This window comes from Ascaphus truei, chromosome 4 (genome assembly GCF_040206685.1).
Source record: "Ascaphus truei isolate aAscTru1 chromosome 4, aAscTru1.hap1, whole genome shotgun sequence".
Taxonomy (NCBI): Eukaryota; Metazoa; Chordata; class Amphibia; order Anura; family Ascaphidae; genus Ascaphus; species Ascaphus truei.
In genome coordinates, this window is record NC_134486.1 from 338,239,572 (window position 1) to 338,264,224 (window position 24,653).

General features: G+C 44.7%; 1 protein-coding gene across 2 annotated transcripts in view; it reads right to left on the bottom strand.

The window, feature by feature from the left end:
• PRIM2 (DNA primase subunit 2) overlaps positions 1-2,559 on the bottom strand; it is a 225,584-nt gene extending 223,025 nt beyond the window's left edge. For both annotated transcript variants that reach the window (XM_075598113.1, XM_075598112.1), the window contains exon 1: positions 2,413-2,559. The gene's annotated coding sequence lies outside the window, so the exon portion shown is untranslated. The remainder of the gene's footprint in view (positions 1-2,412) is intronic.
• Positions 2,560-24,653: the final 22,094 nt, after the last annotated feature.

The following is a 24,653-nucleotide window of genomic DNA, read 5'->3' on the forward strand; positions in this document are numbered from 1 at the left end:
CCTCCTGGATGTCCCACCGTTACCAGAAACTTAACATGTCCAAAACACAACTAATACTCCTTCCGCCTTCCACTGCAACCCCTACACCCACACTCACAGTCAATAAGACCACAAGCTCATTAAACACCACACACGCCATGTCTAGGGGTCATCTGACTGAGTTCGCCTAATATTCAGTCCCTCACGAAGTACTATCATCTCCACCTCCTAAATATTGATAGGATATGCCCTTTTCTCACTCATGATACCACTGACATCCTAATTCACTCTCATATTGTCTCACCTTGACTACTGTAACCTCGCTCAATTCGCATTCCCCTTTTCCGCCTATCCCAACTCCAACCCATCCAAAACACCGCTGCTAGACTCATGTACCTAACTCAACACTCCAGCACGCAAATCCCTAAACTGACTTCCATTGTTGTTACAGTATAATAGCTAAATAGTAAAGCAGGCTGGCGATAACCTTACTGGTTTATGTCGGGGGGGGGGGGGGGGGTTCTCCAATGCTCCCTGTACCACCTGGAGATGCCAGACTCCCTGTCAGACTTCTCCGAACTGACGGAATTACGTCAGAGCGACATACATTTTGCGTCATGACAACGCTTTTTCATGTCTGTGATACTGCACCTGGAAGACTTAATTCATATGGACCTGGGAACAATCTACAAAGGGTTGTTTGAGCTGCTTTTCATATATTATCCCACATTATGTCACATTGGCAGTGATTTATTGATTCATATACTTTTTCACTTTGTTTCACATTATATACTGATTTTTGTGTTTAATATTTGTTAATTTCATGTTCACTATCACGAATTTATGGTACACCCACCATTTTTTTTCACCAATTTCTGATAGTAAGCATGTAGCCTTGTACCTATTACTTGGTTCACCAAGTTCCACACAGGAGTTACAATCCTTCCATTACTGTATTGTCTTGTTTGTCTTTATATAGCGCCATTAATGTACATAGCGCTTCACAGTAGTAATACACGTGGTAATCAAATAAATAACAGATAATATACATAACAGATCATGGGAATAAGTGCTTCCGACATAAAAGTAACATTAAGGAAGAGGAGTCCCTGCTCCGAGGAGCTTACAATCTAATTGGTAGGTAGGGAGAACGTACAGAGACAGTAGGAGGGAATTCTGGTAAGTGCACCAGGTAACCTGCACCACGGACAGACCCGGCCTCTGTGCATACCTAGCCCAAACTCCCAACCTGCTCATCCCCCCCACAAGTGAGCGCTCATCTTTACAGAGTAATCCCACACAGCACAATGGGACAACAGGTGTAAAAGGACTATCCCCATTGAAGTCAATAGTGGTGACTGATCTGTATTAACCTTATTAGAAAATGAATCATGCAATGCATAATAAAGCAATTTATATAGGGACAGGATGATGAAAATGAAGATAATGCCAGAATGAAATTAACCTGAGGGGTAATGGTAATATATATATATATATATATAATATATTTTATATAGACATTCCTCATATAAAAAAAAGGTGTATATGCCGTATATCTCTATATCTTTATACATACATAACATAGAGGCAGAGTGTGGCACTGGGTGTGTAAATATATTCTCTGAATATAAAGTATACATATCTCCACATCCAGTTCCCCACACTGCGTTATGTATAAATATATAGAGATATACGGCATATACAACTTTTTATATGGACCTGGAAACAGAAGCCCGGCGTTGTACACACACTTGCACATACACACCGCACACACTTGCGTGTATGTACATACACACCGCACACACTTGCGTGTATGTACATACACACCGCACACACTTGCGTATATGTACATACACACCGCACACACTTGCGTGTATGTACATACACACCGCACACACTTGCGTGTATGTACATACACACCGCACACACTTGCGTGTATGTACATACACACCGCACACACTTGCATGTATATGTATACACACAGCACACACTTGCATGTATATGTATACACACAGCACACACTTGCATGTATGTGTATACACACAGCACACACTTGCATGTATGTGTATACACACAGCACACACTTGCATGTATGTGTATACACACACACCACACACTTGCATGTATGTGTATACACACACCACACTTGCATATATATGTATACACACAGCACACACTTGCATGTATGTGGATACACACAGCACACACTTGCATGTATGTGTATACACACAGCACACACTTGCATGTATGTGTATACACACAGCACACACTTGCATGTATGTGTATACACACAGCACACACTTGCATGTATGTGTATACACACAGCACACACTTGCATGTATGTGTATACACACACCACACACTTGCATGTATGTGTATATACAGCACACACTTGCATATATATGTGTATACACACAGCAAGCCTCCTCTTACCCGCGCGCTGTTCAGCTGCAGGTGGGTTCTGGCCGTTCCGTGACTCGCGCCTCCAGGTTGAACGCGGGAAATGCAGAGCGCGCGCCAGACCAGAGCAACTGCACTGCTGAGCTCATCGATGATTCGCCTTGGACGACGCGCGCACCCTGTGTGCCACAAGCGCGAGCACAGGGTGGTGACGTCAGTCTCAAATTCTTCTCCCGCCGCCGTCACCGTCACCGCGATCGATGGGATTGGGGATCCGATCCAGCAGCAGCAGGGAGAGAGCATTCATTTCCAAACCCTTTCCATGTACAGTACACACCTCAAATTTTCTCATCTACACTGCTCCCGTTAATCCCCTCATCCCATCACTCTCACGCTTAGATACTCCCTCCATTTAAAAACACATTTCATTTATAATATGTTAAAAATACATCAAACATATTTTTAGACAATTCTTATATATTTTTAACATATTATAAAGTAACTGGACGGACACACGCATAGTGTTAGAGAGATGTACGGACAAACACATACAGTGCTAGAAAAAAAATGTAGACATATACAGTACAGTGCTAGATTAAGATATATAGACACACACATATACAGTACAGTGCTAGATAAAGATATATAGACACACACATATACAGTGCTAGAGACAGATATATAGACACACATATACAGTGCTAGATAAAGATATATAGACACACATATACAGTGCTAGATAAAGATATATAGACACACATATACAGTGCTAGAGACAGATATATAGACACACATATACAGTGCTAGAGACAGATATATAGACACACATATACAGTGCTAGAGACAGATGTATAGACACACACATATACAGTGCTAGATAAAGATATATAGACACACACATATACAGTGCTAGAGACAGATATATAGACACACATATACAGTGCTAGATAAAGATATATAGACACACATATACAGTGCTAGATAAAGATATATAGACATACATATACAGTGCTAGAGACAGATATATAGACACACATATACACTGCTAGAGACAGATGTATAGACACACATATACAGTGCTAGAAAAAATGTAGACATACAGTACAGTGCTAGATAAAGATATATAGACACACACATATACAGTGCTAGATAAAGATATATAGACACACATATACAGTGCTAGATAAAGATATATAGACACACATATACAGTGATAGAGACAGATATATAGACACACATATACAGTGCTAGAGACAGATATATAGACACACACATATACAGTGCTAGAGACAGATGTACAGACATACACATGGAAAGAAGTATCCAGGCTCTCCAAAACACACACAGTGCAATATATATACCCACCCCCTGGATGCCTCGAAACTGAAAAAGGTGGCAAGCTATAATGTTACTGTTGCTAGGCACAATATTCCCCTAGCAATGTAGCCACAAAATAACCCAGTGGCTTAACGATATGTAGATACAACCCACCTAAATGTGAAAATCAGCATATCTAATAAAATTATCACAAAATCCAGTAGCAGAAAATAAAAAAAATGTTACTCAATCGGGATGAAACAGGTAAAACATGTAGTGGTCAGAACGCGACAAGGTACAGATCAGCTCAGTGCACTGCTCACATCCAAGCGCTGAAGTAGCTGCACAGACATAGACTTTGTACATCAAAGACAGCCACGTAAAGAAATTGAAAGACTCAATCAATGAGAATCCACAGGAACGGGGCTGCTGAAGTTGTTTATAGAATAGCATATGAGTTGTATGAATTTAAATGTATGTAGCAAGCTGCATCTGAATTAGGAGTTGCACATTGGGATATCTATTGTATACTGATCGATCATTAGGCCTAAGCCCCGCTACTTCAGTCAGCGCGCCCGCACTGCATGCAGGCGGCGCTTAGAGAGGCAATTGACCGCTAACTGCGGTCCGTAGGGGGGGAGCGTGGTTTGAGCGGAGGGCTGCAGCGGGGGTCTCCCGGGCTGCAAGAAGGTGCAGCGAGCCCCCACACATGCCCACTGCTGCTCGCTCTCCGTGACTAAACTGTGGGTGCGACAGTATTAAGCATCGAATAAACATTGGTAGAACACAGCCTAGGAAGGTTACCATAATACAAGGAAACAATGTATCTCACAGTCTACAATAGGCAGTTCTCACAAAAAATCAAACATCATGTAGCATGATTCAATCGTTCAAAGGAGTTTCCTAGAACGAAACACACTTGTCGAGATATCCCTGCTCCCCCCCCGTCCCCGTCGGTCCATCCGTCCCCCACACACAACATATACACAAACTCCCCCCCCCATAACTTTTGGAGGTGGGGGAAGCCCTGACAGTTCCAGCCCCCGGCGCTGATAGGCTCACCAGCGCACCACGTGACGCTTCACCGCTCGGAATCGCAATTCTCTTGCATCCCATGGCGTCTGACGCATCACAGCGCGTAGTGAGCCTCATTGGAAGGAGGCAGCGGGGACAGCCAGACATGAGGTAAGGGGTTGGTGGCCCGCGCGGCCGTCCCGCAGCGGGTACTCAGCTTGAAACGGTTATTAACCACTGTAGTTTACTACTCATTATCGTAGACACTTCCACAGAATGCTATACTGGTCACTATAGATGTGTCCAGTTTATATATGGTCATTCCCAATTGTCATGGGCTGTTGAAGTGTCAGGTTTAGAAGGGAGAATCCACGAGGAGAGTGTACTATAAATTCACCTGGGGTTGTTGCCGGTAGCTGGAGCCAGGAATTCGGATCTGCATGGCAATGGTAGCAGAGTCCAGGGAGGTGCAGGAAAAAGGGGTAGCTAGGCGATCCACGAGTGGGCGGGCTTTAGGCAGGAGCGTAATCGGACGAGCCTAAAGTCTGTGCAGGGAACAGAGTAAGAATACTAACCGTGTTCGGTACCAGGTTTTGGGAATAGTCAGCGGTAAGGCAGGGAGCTTCAAAATAGCAGTGAAACAGGATAACCTGCCTCCAGGCCATGGAAAGTCAGGTGATTCAGGAGCAGGCATCCAATGTCCATTCGCAAACTTCTTGTATCTGTTTTTTGCTTGACGCATATGAATTGCTAAACTGATTAATCTTTTGTAGTGTAGACACCAGGCAGGAGAGGGCTGGGACTGGAGACCATTCCTGTTCAGATTGTAGCATCTTTGGGTTGTATGTTGCAGTGGCAAAGAATGGACTGCAGTTGGTAGACACGTCTGGAATTGTTATAAGAGAATTGCGAGGTTGCTATAAAAGTAGTCCAATGTCACTGTTAAACATCGAAGATACTTTTCCAAGGTACAGACATTCAGTTTGTTCATTAGACTGTCATTTGCGCATGCGCATTGTGAGTGTGTGGAGTTTGGAGGGGGGAGGAGTTACGGGTACTCGGGCTGCATGACGTGGGTGGCATCGGTCTCCGGTTGCCAGGTGCCCGACATGCGCCCAGCGTTGTTGCAGGCGGAGCATGCCGTCTGCTTCCCCATCCCGTCACTCTCAGTGCGCTGTGCATTTCCTCATTGGGCTATTCGCGCATGCGCATTGGGCCACAGAGGTGGGGCTTGGTCTGCATGACGTCGGTGACGTCGGTCTCCTGTTGCTAGGTGCCAGAGGCCGCCGAACGTCTCTACAGGCTAGTTATGCATTGTGCGATTGGTCCACACAGGACGCTAGGCATTGTGGGTATGACATCACCGGTTTTGGCGCAAATTTTGGTACCAGCTATGGTATAAATAGCCTGTATGTTTGTAATGTCAGGTAACTCCTTGATAAAGTGCCTCAGAGCACGAAACGCGTAGGAGTGTTGCACCCTCCACCGTTTTTTTTTAATGCGGCTTTAATAAATACATTTTTAATATCCACATGAGAGTAGGTGGTGTGGATGGAGCACAGCTTCAGACGCCCTGCAATGTGAAGCAGGGAAAAACAAAACCAGGCCACTCCGTGTAGTATCAAAAAAATGTATTAAGCCAGAAAACACATACAGGGAACAAAAATAGGACAAGTGGAACGCACCTACGCGTTTCGTACAATAGTACTTTATCAAGGTTTACCTTGCGTTCCACTTGTCCTATTTTTGTTCCCTGTATGTGTTTTCTGGCTTAATACATTTTTTTGATACTACACGGAGTGGCCTGGTTTTGTTTTTCCCTGCTTCACATTGCAGGGCGTCTGAAGCTGTGCTCCATCCACACCACCTACTCTCCTGGACTTTTCATTGATGGATTGCACGCCACTGATCCGGAGAGTGCCCCCTGGATGAGCAGGTAAAGTGCCAATGTGCCTTATAAAATCCTGCTGCTCAATGGACATAGTTCCTTTTTATTAACTCCTAAGGGTAATCAATGTGTACATCACGGTGGTTGTCCCAACTGACTCCACTTGTCACTCAACCCTACAGTTGTTATTACATTATTGAGGGGGCACTCCTATATCGTCAGACCACCAAGCTTATGGTCTTATCTACAATTATGTGCATGAAGCTACCGGTTCAATTCTGAGCACCACATACACCACGTCCCTCTTAATATCCACATGACCTGTTCTTTGTTGCTGTGCGCCACAAAAACTATTTTGGATATCTCTGGACTCTGGACGCGGCTGCACGCCTGAGGACACACAGGGGAACACAGTGAGTACTCTCATTTATTATGGGCCATCCCAAGGAGGAAGGGAAGTTATGATAACATTACCCCATACCTTTAGGGAATTATTGAGCCAATGTGTGTGTGAAGATTGAGAATTATACTCGGATTGAATATACTCCCCATGTGTTGTGACCTCCAAATGGATGAATTTATGGGACTAAGCATTTGAGCTCCTGCTTGATCGTCCAGAAACATGGTATGATAAAAATTAAAAATGGATTTCGTATTGGTTACAGAAAACATGACATTTGTCTAGTTTCCTATCAAAGCGGTCAGGCATGGGTAAGGTCAGAACTGGAACAGTGGGGCGAGCGATCATTTCTACTTGAGTCACATATCTTTGTAAGTCAAAGATGTTATTCTGAAGCAAAGTGTTTTCCGCATTGCAGATCTTTTGTATGTCCGCCATGTCTCTCCAGGTGGATGGAGTCTTTTTGGTTGGCTTCACAAACTATAAGGTTTAGCAGGGAAAATGCACAGAGGGAGTGTAGTGCAAATTCACTTGAAGGTGTTACAGGTAGCTGGAGCCAGGAAGCCGGAAGTTAGCAGAGAGTCCAGGGAGGAGCAGGAAGAAGGGGTAGTCAAGCAATCGAAGGGCAGGGCCGGCAGCAGGCAGGAGAGTAATTGGACGAGCCAAAGGTCTGAGCAGGGAGCAGGCAGCAAAGAGTACTAGACAGATTTGGTACTAGATTTTAGAAATAGTCAACAGAAAGTCAGGGAGCTTCCAAGTAGCAGTTGAACAGGATAACCTGCCCCCATGTAAGCAAACTTGTTGAGAAGCACTGGAAGATAGGGCAGGTGTTTTCTTATAAGCCATGGAAAGTCATGTGATGCAATCATGAAGCAATCCCTCCACATGGGTCCTGACAGGAAGATATTCTCACTGATTCCTCTATTCGCAGTGGCCCTCCAATCCCATTTCTTATTGAGATGATGCTTTGATACTGACTGGTAATTATTTTAAATTTGAGACTAGCTACTACTTACAACTGACAGGGAAAGCAATGAGCTTTAATATGGCACCAATTTATGAGTGTGTATGAGGATAGGTTTATCCTCTCTTCTCCTAGGTATCATAACCACATTGTCTATTACCGCAGATACTTAGATGAACTGTCCATGATCTAATAATAGCATGTTTTTGTATTGCGCTGCTAATTTTACGAAGGAGAAACAGGTGCGCAAATCACATCAGGACATGTAAAAGAGAGCAAAAACACAAAATAGTGCAATATTGTCTACTTCAGCAAATTAGCTTCAATGCTGAAAGTTCTATAAAATTTGCACTCACGTGTTTAACAAGAAATGAAAGCGTTGTGGTTATTCAAAGTTACCAACTTATATCTCCAGACAGGTACTCCAGATCCACATAGAGAGGGGGAAATTCCATATACAAAAGAGGGGAAAGGCAAAATAGTATAGTACTGTTTTTAATGTTAAAAACACAAAGTATTCCACTTACATAAGTGCCTTTGTTTGAGAGCATTCAGACCACACTGGGTCTTAGGGCCAGACAAAATATTCACAGCAACAGCATCTGCTCCACGGCCGTCACAGCAAGTACTGGGCTGATTAAAGTTGTCCTCCACTCTAGATGTCATCAACAAGGGCTCCTTTAGTGGGCACTGATATCACCCAATGCGTGTTTCCACTGTAAAGTCTTCCTCAGGGGCTAATTTTACGTAGCGCTTTACAGAGACATTTTGCAGGCACGGGTCCCTGCCCTGTGGAGCTTACAATCTATGTTTTTGGTGCCTGAGGAACAAGTAGATAAAGTGGCTTGCCCAAGGTCACAAGATGTCGATACCGGGAATTGAACCAGGTTCCCCTGCTTCAAACTCAGTGCCACTCACTCAGCCACTCATTCTCCTAGTCTGATCTGTTCACTCCTTCTGATCTTATCACTCCTTCTACTAACCTAATCTGATCTGAACTAGTTTACTGACTGAGCTGCTTGAGTTTGTTGATGTCCTCCATGCAGATGACTGTCCTATTCTTTTCACAATGAACTATACAAATGTGAAATTAACTTTTTGGATGTGTTAGTTAAAGCTGACAATGGTGTACCGACAACTAGCATCTGCGCAAAGCTTACTGACCGCAAAAACCTACAACTACAACTCTGCCCTATCCTCCTCTCTTGATCTACATGCCCCGCTTTCTCTCTGTCGTTCTCGCCCTTCAAACCCCAGACCCTGGTTAAATTCCCAAACGCACATGCTGCGTTTCTGCACTCATTCCTCTGAACGCCTTTGGAGGAAATCTCACACTCGCAGACTTTCTTCACTACAAATTTATGCTATCCTGTTTCAACTCTGCCCTCTCTCAAACCAAACAAACCTACTTTTCTTCACTAATCAACATGCACAAGTCTAATCCACGCCGACGCTTCTCTGTCTTTGACTCCCTACTCAGACCTACCCTCTGCTACCTGTTCTTCTTCCTCCATCTCACCTCAGGACTTTGCCGATTATTTCAAGGAAAAGGTGGAATCCTCCTCCCATCTTACACCTCTTCCTAACTCTCCTCCTGCTTTCCTTGACTCTTTATCTGCTGTCACAGAGGAGGATGTGTCGTTGCTTACCTCCTCTACTCTCTCTACCACCTGCCCTCTTGACCCCATTTCCTCCCATCTTCTAAAATCTCTTGCACCTACTATAATCCCTATGCTCACACACATTTTTAAATCTTCCATCTACTCTGGTACCTTTCCCTCTTCCTTCAAACATGCAACAGTTATACCATTACTCAAAAATAGCAAGATTGACCCTGCCTGTCTTTCTAACGATCGACCTGTCTCTCTCCTGCCTTTTGCCTCTAAACTCCTTGAACGTCTTGTATTCTCTCTCTTGCTCCATTTTTTCAACACCTATTCTCTCCTAGACACTCTACAATTTGGCTTCCGCACTACTCACTCCACTGAAACAGCTCTCACTAAAATAACTAATGACCTCCATGCTGCCAAAGACAGAGGTCATTACACTCTGCTCATATTACTCAACCTCTCTGCAGCATTTGATACTGTGGAGCACCCTCTTCTCCTTCACAATCTCCATACTCTTGCGTTCGTAACAAAGCTCTCTCCTGGATTTCCTCTTACCTCTACCATCATACTTTCAGTGTCTCTTTTGCCAACACCTCCTCCTCTATCGATCTCTCTGTGGGGGTATCCCAGTGCTCTGTCCTGGGACCCCTTATCTTTTCTCTTAACACACTCTCTCTAGGTGACCTAATCACACCTCCTGAGTTCAAATATCACCTTTATGCTGATGACACAGAAATGTACTTTTCCACCCCTGACCTTACACCTGCTGTACACACTAAAGTTTCTAAATGTCTCTCGGCTATATCATCCTGGATTCCCCTCTGCCGACTTAAACTTAACATGGCAACAACAGAGCTCCGCATACTTCTTCCCAAACCTGGCCCTACTACCTCCTTCCACATTGCTGTTGGAAGTACTATCATTCACTCAGTAGCCCAAGCGCACTGCCTAGGGGTCACACGACGCTTCTCTCACATTCTCTTCTCACATTCAAAAGGTGGCAAAAAGCTTTCGTTTTTCCTCCTCAATATTACCAAGATATGCCCTTTACTCTGTTGCTCAACTGCAAAAACTCTGACACAGTGTAACGGAGTGCTCACCACAAACAAGGCTTGACCGCGAGGGCGAGGTGGGGATAGATATAACGCCACCCACAGCCGCGGGGGCATGTCTGGTGTGTAGATTGGTCTAGTTAGCCGGGTCGGGCTTGAAGAAGTAAGGATAGTCAATGATGCTTGCCGAGTTCGGGGTTGGAGAGGTGCGGATCGTTGCAGGTACTTTCGTCGTGGTCAGGATTGGAGAGATGCGGATCATCATGGTACTTTGCCAAGGTCGGGGTTGGAGAGATACGGATAATCGCTTGTAGCCGGGGTCAGGAGTTTAGAAGAGCGGAGTCCAGAGAGATAGCCGAGGTCAAGAACAGAGAGTTTGGAACCAAGGAGCAAGACAAGACAGTGGAGGCAAGAGTAGCAGGGAACACTTCGCAACATACAAAGGTTTATGCTCAGCCAATGTGCCAGAGGGCAGGCTGAGCATATAAGGGAAACAGAAGCCAATGAGTAGGCAGCAGAGTGGAGGAGTGTCAGCAGCGACGGCTGCGATTGGAAGATCCGGTGCAGGAGACAAGTGTGGGAAGGATCGCTGACGATGGCTGGTGATGCGGTACTTGTGTGCTGATGACATCAGCGCATGGGCGCAACCTGGAGGCGGGGCCAGAAGACACAATATTTACCTCCACGCAGGATGTGTGCGCGCCCGTAGTATAGCGGCTGGTAGTGGCTGCCGCACATGACATGCTGCAAGAGGCAGAGGAAGTGGAGCACCCGGTTGCGAGTTGGCTCCTCCTCACTTTTAAAGCTTTACACTCTTCTGCTCCTCCTTACATCTCAGCCCTAATTTCTCGCTATGCACCATCCCGACTCTTGCGTTCTGCTCAAGGATATCTTCTCTCTACCCCTTTTGTATCTATAGCCCTCTCCCGCCTTAAACCCTTCTCACTGACTGCCCCACACCTCTGGAATGCCCTTCCCCTCAATATCCGACTAGCACCCTCTCTATCCACATTTAACACTCACCTCAAAATACACCTGCTTAAGGAAGCATATGATCAATTCCATGGCTGATAATTAATACCTCGTACATAAACCTTGGCCCCTTGCAGAACCAGAACCACAATTCCCTCCTACTGTCTCTGTACGTTCTTCCTACCAACCAATTAGATTGTAAGCTCTTCAGAGCAGGGACTTACTTTCCTAAATGTTCCTTTTTATTTCTGAAGCACTTCTTCCCTTTATGTGTTATTTATATTATTTGTTTTTTATATGATTGTCACGTATATTACTGCTGTGAAGCGCTATGTACATTAACAGTGTTACATAAATAAAGACATACATAGAACACGTTACTAGGAACGTTACCAGGAATCTTTAAAGTACAATTTCTAATGGTTGCCTGGATAGTTAGTGATCGCATTGAATGTGTTAAACAAATTAATTTCATGACGGAAAAATGTATAGCCAGGGACTATTACAGGACGAATGTCTTGAAACAAACTAAGAAAGCAGGCTTTGGACGGGGATTACCCTGTTATCTAGTTGTAATACACCAAAGGTCATTGCACGCCTACCGGCTGGGTGCGTAGTAGCCAATATGGGGTGAGGCAATTTGGATGTCCATGGTCATAAACGGTACAGTGTTTGAGTAGTAATAAGGGAGTCCAATACTAGTTCGGGTCATACACGTGCAGGCAGCATCAACAGTAAGAAGGGGTTAGGCAAAAGCAAGTCCAAAATCCGGTCTGAGTCTTACACTTAATACTTAGTTGAAAGGAGTAATGCAGATGCAAGCTCCAGAGTCTAGTCTGGGTCAAACACAGGCAGAGTAACTTGGAGACAGGAGCGTGCACCATGCAATTAGGTGAGAAACAGAACTAAATACATAAGTAAGGGTCCTTTAGTTAAATTCTTTGGCCAAAAGATTATAAGCCTGCAATCGTCATGGTAAACCTTCTTTAGCAGGTCCTACACTACCCGTAAATGCTTTCTATACCTATCTAAGAGGGAGACATGTCACAGTATGCCGGTCACAAGAAGAGGACAAGCAGGAGTCTAAGTGGACGTCTACATAGAGAACAAAGCAGGCAATAGGCTGGTCACAAGACGGGAGTAAGCAGTAACACAAGATCAGACGGGGTACGGTGAGCAAGAACACATGGGATACCATGCACAGGACAGGAGTGAGCAATTAAGCTTGACAGAGGTGGACTTCCTGTCTTGGAATGAGGGCAGGAATTGGCAGGAAGCAAAATAGCCACGGTTGCTTCAATGTGAGAGTGAGGTCACTTCCTGTAGACGGCCATCTTGCTAGTGACGAAGAAAAAAACACGCTCAATTCTCAGCTCAATTCTCATCATGTTGATTGAGGCAGTGAAACTCGAGATGTCAGACTTTCAGGGGTGCACCATTGCCGAATGGGAACGGCTGCAATAGTGGATCCTAACAATGAGCAGCTACTACTAACAACGATAATGATGGCACTGAGATTGGGTGCATGACATGGATGCCACTGACATGGATGCATGACTTGCCTGAGTGGACTTATTGAAGGCACATCTTTTAAACATCCACTTTCTGGGAAGGACACTAGGATCAAGAGACATCTAACCTGCCATTCCACTACGGTGATATATACGATTACATGCTAATGTAGCCTTATGTATGTTGCAAAAATGGTTCTGATATTCCGAGAGCTAATTAATGAACGTACTGTAGGGCCAGCCAAATACAATTTTTTTTTTCAAAATGAGAGAGGAAAAAACCTACGAATCAAATACGGACGCGTTAGCCCATCTCCATCTTACAATCTGAACTGATGCAGCATGGGGGAATTTGTGAGCCATTCAGCGGGGAAGAAAAAGCTTACCGAGTGTCAACTTATGATCTTACTGTGGACTTACTGGACATTAAGTCCAAAAGCATAGAATCATCAGGAAATGGAATAGCTCCGCTCATGTAGGGAAATTTAAGCTGGGCAGTTCACTACGAGATCTGGTCATCAGTTAAATCAAAACAAGTCCAACTCATCTAATAACTTGCACTTACTGCTTATTCACCTGCAAGAATATGAATAAAAAAATCCTGTTCTGGCTATATTGGACTCTGAAACCTCTAGCAATTTCCTATAAATTAATTTTGGTCAAACTCAAGGCTTGTCAACCAGCTTTAGTGGAAGTCATTGATGGCTCCTTCCTGTGATCAGGTCCACTTACCAAAAACAGAAAGAATTGCTTCTACTATCCAGGGCCATATGGGGTGAGTGGAAGACGGCATTCTGAGCCAGGTATGGACAATTTGAGTGACTTGTAATGCCACCCAGGTTACACCATACCCCCGCAACATTTCAACATTTTGTGAGTGATGTGTTTCGGGACCTAATGGACCATTTTGTAGTTATCCACCTTGATGGCAGTCTCATTTTTTCAAGTAGCCTCACGGAGTATAAACAAAGTATTGGGACCATACTGAACATGGAAGGAAAGGGGAGGGTTAATTCCCACTTGTGATGCTAACCAGGAGTAGGCAATGTTTGATCATGGTATAAAAATATAAACATCTTCATAGCATAGGACAGTTCATAAGACTCAGGATTCCAGATAGTCCAATGTTAAACACACTCCCATAGATTATGCCACTAGCCATATAGGTAAGTCTTATGTGGTGGTCTAGGTAACCGTGTGTGGGACTGATCACATAAATGAAGTAAATGGATTACTCACTGCTGACCTTGGGGATATCCTGGTCCTGCCCTGCGTGCTCCTACCAAGGAACAATTGAAGAGAGTACAGGGAAAACGGCGGTGCATCTGCTGCTGCTGCTGAAGATTGGAAACCACAAACTGCAAACCACAAAATATCCTAGGTGCAAAAATTTATTTTAGGGCATAATAACAGCCAAAAAGAACACTCTGACGCGTTTCCTGTTTCCACGGGAAACGCGTCAGAGTGTTCTTTTTGGCTGTTATTATGCCCTAAAATAAATTTTTGCACCTAGGATATTTTGTGGTTTGCAGTTTGAGGTTTCCAATCTTCAGCAGCAGCAGCAGCAGCAGCAGCAGCAGCAGCAGATGCACCGCCGTTTTCCCTGTACTCTCTTCAATTGGGACCATAGTGGAATGTGTTAGTCAAAATCATTTCACCTCTTTGGTTTTACAGTACATAGAACAAAAAGTGCAAGCAGCTCGTTACCGAGATATTATATGACATAATACAGAGAAGGATAATATAAATAGAGAGTGCAGCAAATATACAAAGCAAACATTGGGAAAAAGGGGATTGCTGCCATGAGGAGCGTGCAGTCTCAGTGTTTTTGTACTTTAATTGGGAACTTTATTTAATGGTAATAAGGTCCTAGTGAAATCCTGCGTTCAGTTTCCTGTGTTCACTTTGCAGGCAACAATCCTGAGGTATTCTAAAAACACATTTCACATTTAGTTTTTTTGTATACAAATGAGCAAAGCGTGAATCCCCAATCTCTAAAAAAGGACAAGTTTAAGAGAAATGAGGACAATTTCATAGAAAAATGAAAAAAGTCTATTACTGTACATTCACAATAAGTATTATATCAGTTATATACAGTAGGTAACACTGAATCATACAAATATATATCCCTCACAAACATATATAAAGAAAAAGCTTATATACTGTAGGCTGACACACCCGACTAACCCATGTTCTACATTGTAATTTTAGAGGAAATTAGGATTCCTCCTTGTTCTTGTGCACCACTTCTGTACTTACCTGCTTATATGCTTCATTTTAGGTGCTGCTAAAAACCTTATACTATATAATCAGAAAGAAACACTGGATGGCGCTCTAACACTCTTACTTAATGTGATACTAAATAGATATTCAATAATCAATATAAATATATATGTGCATATAAGTGAATATATAAACTAATAAATAGTGAACAAAACACACAGATTCCCAACAAGCTCTGAGAAACCCCAACCATTAGCTACTTCCAATATGACAAAAATACACAGTGCAATACCTATATATCTCTTGTAAAAAGGGTCATTTAGTTTAACCCTTTGGCCAAAGCGTCTTAAGCCTGCTGCCACTTACAAGGCATGACCGAAGCAGGTCCTAACACTCACCTGGGTTAAAATTCTTATTTACCTGTATAGTTTCAGGAAGAATGATCACATTGGATCTGTCATAACCTGGCAAAATGAAACTGACCTGCCAACTTGGAAAGTGGGGTGGGGCAAGCTTAAACCTTGGGGGGAGGGGCCACTACCCTCCCATAAGCAACTGAGACCAGCTGCACACAATTAACAAAACACACAGATTCCCAACAAGCTCTGAGAAACCCCAACCATTACCACATTATATATATATATATATACAGGCATACCCCGCTTTAAGTACACTCACTTTAAGTACACTCGCGAGTAAGTACATATCGCCCAATAGGCAAACGGCAGCTCACGCATGCGCCTGTCAGCACGTCCTGAACAGCAATACCTGCTCCCTACCTGTACCGAAGCTGTGCGCAAGCGGGGAGACTATAGAGCCTGTTACACACGTGTTATTTACATCAGTTATGCATGTATATGATGATTGCAGTACAGTACATGCATCGATAAGCGGGGAAAAGGCAGTGCTTCACTTTAAGTACATTTTCACTTTACATACATGCTCCGGTCCCATTGCGTACGTTAATGTGGGGTATGCCTGTACAGTGTTCGACAATCCTATACATTTACTCGCCCGGGGCGGGTGGATGTAAATATTGGCCCAAGCAGCACGTGTGTTTTTTTTTTTTAAATCCCCCCGTTCGCGCTGAAATTTCCCTGCTCGCGCTAAAAAAAACAAAAAAAACTCCCCCTATCTGACTCCTGATTGGCGCGCGCTCCCAGGCTTTGTGAGCGCGCGGCCAGGCTCTATATGAGCCCGCCCCCAATGAGCGGCCATTCTTTCTGCCTGGAGATCTGTTGGAGGGTAAGTACTCTCCATGCTGCGGCCCCTCAGCTCCTTCCCTGCGTTCCCCCTGGTCCCCATATGGCTCCCTACTCCCCACCGCGGCAGCTCTCCTGTCCCCTGCTCCTGTCCCCTTCCCCTCCTCCTGTCCCCTGCTCCTGTCCCCTCCTCCTGCTCCTGACCCCTTCCCCTCCTCCTGTCCTCTTCCCCTCGATCCACCGATCGATGTCCGGGGCGGGAGGTCCCCGCTGCTGCAGCCCGGTTGGCTTGCGGGGGAGGGGGGCTCGGCCCTCACCACGTGCCTCCCATGCGCCAGCTACCTTCATGATGGCGCAGCCGCCGCATGAGGTGGGGGGATGTCGGCCTGGCCCTCCCCCCCCCACCAGCTTCATGCCGCCGCGGGCTGGGGGGGAAGAAGCAGCCTGCAGCTTGGCCGTGCACTGTGACATGCCGGCGAGGGGAGCAGGGCAGTGGCGGCCACGGCGGGGCTGACTGTCACCTGGAGCGCCCAGTGGGGGATACCTCGCCACGTGCCTCCCACCCACCCTGCTGATTGGGGGGGGGATGTCGGCCTGCCCCCCACACGAGCCGGAGATGGGCGCGGGTGGGTGGGGGAGGAGCGTGGTGCTGGTCGCGGCCTTTCCTCCCCTGTGTGTGTGTGAGAATGTGTATGTGTGTGTGTGTGGGAGAATGTGTGTGTGTGTGTGTGAATGAATGTATGTGTGTATGGGAGTATGTGTATGTGTGTGACACCAGAGGTCCCCCCCCAGTCAGTAACCCCCCCTGTCAGTCACCCCCCAGTCAGTGTCAGTCACCCCCCACCCCCAGTCAGTGTCAGTCACCCCCACCCCCAGTCAGTGTCAGTCACCCCCCCACCCCCAGTCAGTGTCAGTCACCCCCACCCCCAGTCAGTGTCAGTCACCCCCCACCCCCAGTCAGTGTCAGTCACCCCCCACCCCCAGTCAGTGTCAGTCACCCCCCCACCCCCAGTCAGTGTCAGTCACTCACCCACCCAGTCACCCCTTCCCCACCCAGCCACTCACCCAGCAAACCACTCACCCAGCCAGTCACTCACCCAGCCTCTCTCGCTCTGTGTATCACCCACCCTCTGTGTGTGTCACCCACCGTTTCTCGCCTCTCTCTCCCCCCACACTCTCTCTCTCCCCCACACTCTCTCCCCCCACACTCTCTCTCTCTCCCCCCACACTCTCTCTCCCCCCCACACTCTCTTTCTCTCCCCCACACACACTCTCTCTCCCCCACACTCTCTCTCTCCCCCCCACCCTCTCTCTCTCTCCCCCACACTCTCTCTCTCTCCCCACACTCTCTCTCTCCCCCACACTCTCTCCCTCTCTCCCCCACACTCTCTCTCCCTCTCTCCCCCACACTCTCTAGGGGCGGGGTTGGGGGCGGGACTAGGGTTGGGGGCGGGACTAGGTGGTGAGTAGATTTTTTGGTTGGGCGAGTAGATTTTTGGGTGATTTGTCGAACACTGTGTATATATATATATATATATATATATATATATATGTGTGTCAAAAGGAGTGCTAGTGGACATGGCTAAATGTATACAACAAAAAACAAAAATGCCCAAAGCTACTTCCATTATGACAAAAATACACAGTGCAATATAGGAAATGAAAATATCAGTTGTGATCACATTCACGTCTCAGACTGGTCTGCAACCTGGTTTTTCACCATTATCTCTCAGCAAATAGAGCTTCCACTGCAGCAAGGTGTCACCTTTTGCTTCAAATCCTTTATAACATGGGTCTTATAAGCTTATGTTTGCTGTATTACACAGCTTTTCAGCCCAGCCTGGGTTAAATAAATCCATAGCCAGTAAACCTACTCACAGACAGTTGTATCAATATCTTGATACAAATAAATGTATTATTTTTTTGTAGATCTATTCCCTGTTTTATATCCCCCAGGGATACTGTATGCGCTTATAATTCTATTTACACTTACTTTTTTGCCATAGGAAATGTTCAGTTTAGGTGGAGTCTTTGTAATGCATATATAGTAGTGCTCATATTATCCGGATCCTTCAACTCCGTGAATGTAAAATCCCAAGTCGAATTCCCAGTGAACAGAATGGATCCATTGTACAGTTGAAGGTGCAAGCATGAGGAACTTTATACAACAAAAGACAAAAATACCCAATGTTACATCCAATATGACAAAAAATACATAGTTAAATAATTAAATGTTAGTATTCTCATAAGTAAGTGTAATTTAATTCAACCCATTGGCCAAAGTGTTATAAGCCTGCAGCCACGTCACGGCATGACTACTATGCAGGTCCTAACACTACCTGTAAGTATTTCCCTGGGCAGTGGAGGGAGAAGGGTCTCAGTAGACCTGTCCAACACAGGACCATGGAAAAACCTGCTACTTAAAAAGTAGGGAGGAGTGAGCTTAAACCCAGGGAGGTGGGGTCACCAACCTCCAAACAACTGTTACCAGCTGACAATGAACAAACACACAATCCATGCAAGCTCTAACCAATGCTACATCCAATGTGACAAAAAATACATACCCGTAGTTATTAAATGGCTTATAACACTTTGGCCAAAGGGTTTAGCTAAAAGACCCTTACTTGTGAGACTACAAACATGTAAGTATTTCACTATGTATTTTTTGTCATATTGGATGTAGAATTGGGTATGTTGATCTTTTGTTGTATACATTTGGTCACGCCCAGTAGCACTCCTTTTGACACAAATGTATGATATGATGTGGTGGTGCTGGGGTTAGAGCTTGCGGGGATTGTGTGTTTGTTAAATGTCAACTGGTATCAGTTGTTTGGAGGTTGGTGGCCCCTCCTCCCTGGGTTCAAGCTCACCACACCCCACTTTTTAAGTAGGAGTTTTTTTCATGTACCTGTGCCGGACTGGTCTATTGAGACATGTCTCACTCCACTGTACATCCATGGTCCCCAAATATTTAGAAATCTAGTGTACTTAGCCCCTAATAAACTGCTTAATTTTTCCATGGTGATTATGTTACTTAATTTTTGACTATTTTGCTATCAGGAGGTTTTTCTTGTTTCCAGTGGCTAGCAATCGCGGCTTTAGCAGCCGATGGGATATGTTTAAGCAGGGAATCTGTGTTTCTGCATGTGTTCTATAGGTCTATTAATCAGGACTGTACCTTACAAACCTTCGAAATTAAATTTGTTTCCTTTGACCTCTACAAGTCTTACATTGAGAACAAGGAAAGAATCCCCCAAAATAATTATTTTTAAGCAACTTTCTTATTTTGTTTGCTTATTGTCAAGGCAAGATTCTTGTATCTTTAAAGCCACTTGGTGTCTACTGATTTTGTTATATATGTGCTCTTCTATAAATATTTTTGGTTTAGTACCCAGTAAAGTATTCAGATTGAAGTATGCCATGAGTATGTTCCAGTTTTTAATAACGTGTTTAATTTGTTTTGCACAGGAGTTACATGATGTAATAAAAAATGGTGTCATATTAACTTAATTGTCTATTCTCTGTTTTTTCTTCTATTGTTACAAATTCATTTTATACAAACTAGATTCTTTCTTAAAGACATTTATATCATATAACAATTACGTTTTATCCCCAATAATAAAAAATAATTTAAAAAAAAGGTATACATTTTGTAGTGGGATGGATGAATCACAGTATCTGATGTCACTGGGTGATGACCAAAAAACTTCAACGCGTTTCGCGTCACATACGCTTCGTCATGTTTAATGTAAAGATTGTTGTATGGAAAGGATTGTAGTTGTAACGGGTATTCCACCCGCCCCCCCAGTCGCAGATAGGGACCATGTGGGGAAATCTACATATGTTACAGTGTGGTGCAATACCTGTTAGGCTCACAGGAGGCCTGAACCTCCGCCACTGACAGCCTGGGGTGTATCCTGGAACGTATGCTTACAGCGCCTCCACCTGTGCAGGGATTCCAGGTGTATAGAATGACCCCTGACACAGGACCCACAAATAGGAAACGCATACAAGGAAGAATATATATGTAACTGTTTACTATATGGGCAAAACAATAACATCACATCACATATAGCAACACAGCCGTGTTACCCTCTGCCACTAGCTGGCAGCTATAACCTTGCCCCTAACTGGGCTGTACCCTTACACCTATACCCAAGTGTCTCAATAGTCCAGCAACCCACCCACTAGGCGTGATCAGTGCCTGTAGGTTAAGGTTGGTGCACTTGTAGAAATACCTGCCCGGGCTCCTGCGCCCGGGTACAGCAACAACAGGAAAAGACCCATCTGCGTCCAACGCTGAATCCGCAGCAATGGTGTCCTCTCCCAATCCAGATGATATCACCACACAGATAGTCTCTATCTTGAGTGATGCAGGTCTGATCCCAGACACACTGGTCACACTGCTCCCTCCTTGTCAGAGCACACAGCAGTGTCTGTCTCACTGACTAAGCTACTGCTAAAAGGGCAAAGTCCCTACCTTAGGGCCTTCCCTACACCGCAGCTACACATCTACTGGTGAGTTGGGCCTAGCTGGGGCCTGGGGGTAACCTGGCCTAGTGTAAGAAGCCACTTGCTCCTTACACACTACCTCCCCCTCCCTTCTCCAACTAACTCTTCCTGTCTGCACACAACAATGTATCCACATGCAGCATGAGAATCTGTCAGCCTTAGTGGCTGTCTGGCTGCATGTGACAGGGATCATAGGGCAGTCCCCAGAGGCTGCTGGGAGTTGTAGTCCACTCTGGGGCTTTTCCCTATGAGGACTGCAAGGGCGCCTCTCTAATGGCAGCCTACCTCTCTCAATCTGCGCCTGCGCTAGACTAATGGCCGCCGCGCCACTTTCCTGCACTTGCGCAACATCTAGGGGGACCTGCACTACAGGTAATGGCCGCCGCGACTCCTCATACGTACCGCGCATGCGCAAACCCCGCGCTAGTCGCAACATGGCCGCCGGTACTCCTGGGGCTACACTGCATGCACGACTTCCCGCGCATGCGCGAATGCACGCAAAATGGCAGCGTCCTGGCACTGATGTTGCCGGGAGCCCCTGCAACTGCCTGATATGGTGCGGGGGTATCCGCTACTCTGCGCAGGTGAGGAGGGCCAGGGGGAACCCTGCTACATAGTCTATGCATTTTTTTTTTTTCGTTACAGAGAGCCATCCTGAAATAATGTGGTTACTTTTCTTTTTCAGCAAATTAATCGGTGTTCGAATTCTAGAAAGTTGTAAGTTCTAAGTCACATCTTCATCTTCAGAGAAGTAGGAAAAAAGGTTAAGTCAAAGTCCCATCTGCAACCAGAGATGGCGCTAGGGCTTAAGTAATCTATGACACTCATTACACTCTAATGTGTTGTAACGCCAACTGGCATTGAAGGTCTTCATTAAAGCAGCAAAACATGTAACATCCCACGTGTGTGTTGTTGTTTTTTTTTTAATAAATCTGTTCTGTAGTATTGGATCATACTTACTGCATTTAAAAAAAATCAATTTTTGTTGCTTTTTAATACTTTTTTATTTAACGCATTTTACTCAAACAATGTTAAACAAATAGGGATAGGGTACAGACACAAACAAAAGGGGACAGGTGAGGGGTACATTGATACATTTTGTAATGCCATTTTTACATGAGTTTTAATATTCTGAGCATCCTTTGGTTGCTATAGCAAGTTTTAGCCCACCTCCCCAGCAGTGCAAGATTATCACAAACAGGAAAGTGTTGCAGTGTTCCCCGCAGGAGACTGTGGGCTGAACTGCAAGCTGTAACAATAGACAATGTTACCTTTGTAATATAAGGTTACATTGTAGCTGCTGAGTTACATTGAGTTGCTTCAGGAGCAGTCTTTACATGAAACCAGAGAGCAGGATATTCACTGATCGATCACAGACGAACAAATCGATTGACAGCTTAGGTAATTAATTTTCATTGAAGATAATCAAATACTGCATATTTAAATACAAAGGGAAAAAAAGTGCTGTGAGGAATGCTGCTTTTTACATTTGTGATAACAATTGATTGACCTAAAAGCTACAAATCTCTAGCATTTGAATTTTCAAACCATGTCATTTATAGAGAATAATGTGTGTGTGGGGGGGGGGGGGGGGGGGAGGGTTTTTTGTTTTTTTTGGTAATAGACGAAACTATAACAATCAGCCCTAAATAAATGAAGAAAGTAAAAAATATAACATGTTCCCTGAGCGCTCACTATATATTATACAAGTAAAATAATGGAGGTGTGAATGTGATGGGCTTCATATAAATATGCCTGTGCCCCCCAAAAAGACAGCATCACTTCTGTTAGCAACCGTCAAAATTGCCTGTTGTGCAGATCACTCGTGGCTTCATGCTCACTCGTGGAATGTGTCTGTCTTAAATATATTAAATAAAAATGAATTTGCCAAGAGCAAAAAGACTCCAAAACGCTGGAACATAGTGGCCCATCATAGAACTCGTCTGCCTCTTCATAGCAACCACTTATATGGTGGCCAACAGGACATATTGCTTCCAGATGGGAGGACATGTTGATCCAAGTCTTGTTTGTATTACTGTTTCCTCCAAGAATTTTCTGATATATAACACTAAATACAGTATATTGGTAAAAAAAGGATTAAGACAGCAATTCCCCCCTCAAAACAAAATCATTGCGTAGCCCATGTTGGATAATCTTTTCCAGCTTTTCATTTTGTAAAAATAACTTTGTTTACGTCAGTTTGTAGCTATTTATTATCTCACTGGCATCAGCTATTACCCTACGTCTTATTGTGTGTAAATGGCAGCAGTCATATTAGCGTCCCCTCTGAGGCAGGTTTTACAGCAGGTGGGCACTTTTTACAATGTTTTGGTTTAAATAGATGCAGCATTTGATTACCTTTAAGGAAAACGAATTACTAAAGCTGCCGATTGATTGCGCTCCTGTGATCGATCTGCCAATGTCCTCAGTGGTGGATTTCCCATTAGGCCGTAGGTCTGGACCTAGGACGGCAAAATTTGGGGGCAGGAAATGTAGTTTTTATCCCAAATATACAGAGGCCCCGCTCTGTTCCCCACTGATTACCGGAGGAAAGCATGGGGTCTCTGTAAAATTGTTACCTTCTCCTGTAGCGCCACCCTCTTCCTTCAGCGTCGCGGCGTCAAATGACGCTGCATTGTCACATGGCATTGTCATGGTAACGCGACATTGCGTCGTCATTTGTATTTTAATTACTATTTTATCATCTATTTCAGGTTGGTTTCGCCCATTTTGTCTGTGTATATTGTGGGCAATATATTGGCCATTTTATACATAGGAAAGAGAGGGCTAACGCCAGCTTGAACTTGGTGATAAATGATTTACTAAAATCATCAGTTCACCCCGTTCTGATATGTATCGAAAATGGTATTAACTAGTATTTTTACTAAAATATGTACTATTATGACGATTTTTACTAGGCACAATATTGGATATTGCATCAGATAAAAATGTACCTATTTCTTGTGGTGCAATGGTATTGCATGCTGGTTGAAAAATGTTTACTAATGTAGCGGTCATGTAAAATGCCTACAGTCATCTCTCCTGTTGGCAGTAAGGCCTGGTAAGTGTGGGCATGCCAGCAGTAATTATGGAGGTTTCCCCTCACACCCTGGTGGGGTGCTCTGTGTATGGCTGGGACTGGTCACATGCTCTGACTCCATGGTTAGTGATGTCAGAGATGTGTCAGCCTCAGAAGCTTACATAAGGCACAGCACTGTGTTCTAAAGTTAGTTGTTAGTTGCTGTGGAGTTGCTGGAAAGTTCTACCTGAGTGCTGAAAGAGTTCTGTCAGTTATGTTATAGTAACTCCATGGGAGGCTGTGTCCAGGGACCTGGCACAGGACAGTGATTCCTGCGGGAATAGTGAATCCCTGATCTAGGTGATATACCTATCAAAAGGGAGCACTGGCGAGATGAGCGGCTGAAGATACTCCTTGTGGAGGGCAGTTGCCCTGCCGTGTCAATAAAGATGAGTTCAGCCAGAAACCCTCTCGTGTATCTATCTGGAATGAGTGTACAGAGAGGAGCACCACGGAGGAGTTCCTCGCCAGGATCATCCCCTTGCGGACGCAGGGACCCTGGTGAGGTGGAGGCGCTGCACTGGAACTAG